This window comes from Theobroma umbraticum, unplaced genomic scaffold (genome assembly GCF_002168275.2).
Source record: "Theobroma umbraticum cultivar Fairchild unplaced genomic scaffold, ASM216827v3 scaffold_55.0, whole genome shotgun sequence".
In the NCBI taxonomy this organism is placed as follows: domain Eukaryota; kingdom Viridiplantae; phylum Streptophyta; class Magnoliopsida; order Malvales; family Malvaceae; genus Theobroma; species Theobroma umbraticum.
The window spans coordinates 316,725-317,138 of NW_018397270.1; positions in this window are offsets into that span (position 1 = coordinate 316,725).

A 414-nucleotide genomic window follows, 5' to 3' on the forward strand; every position below is an offset into this window, starting at 1 on the left:
CATTTATCACATTTCACATATATCATATATATATATATTTATATACTGAAAAATAAATATATCTCATGCCAACTACTAGGATGATTATGGACTTTACTAATTTTAATTTCCTTGAGCCATTAAGGAAATTAGTTGGTCAAATTCCTAAGGGATTTACACAAACATTGTCTTCAAGCTTTGCCTGTAATCCCCTTGAATCTCCATGGCGCCTTTGGATCTTCATCTTCAAGTTACAAAAAGTTTTCTAGCTAACCCTAGTTTTACACTTTGATGTAACTAATTTCACTTTACAATCAAGAAACCTCGAGTTACGTTCGAAGGGAGTTAGGTGAGAAAAAAATTTTACAACCTAGAGAAAATAGAGATAAGGCAGGGTGCACAGACCTTATTTGAAAATAAATACCATGAGAAATA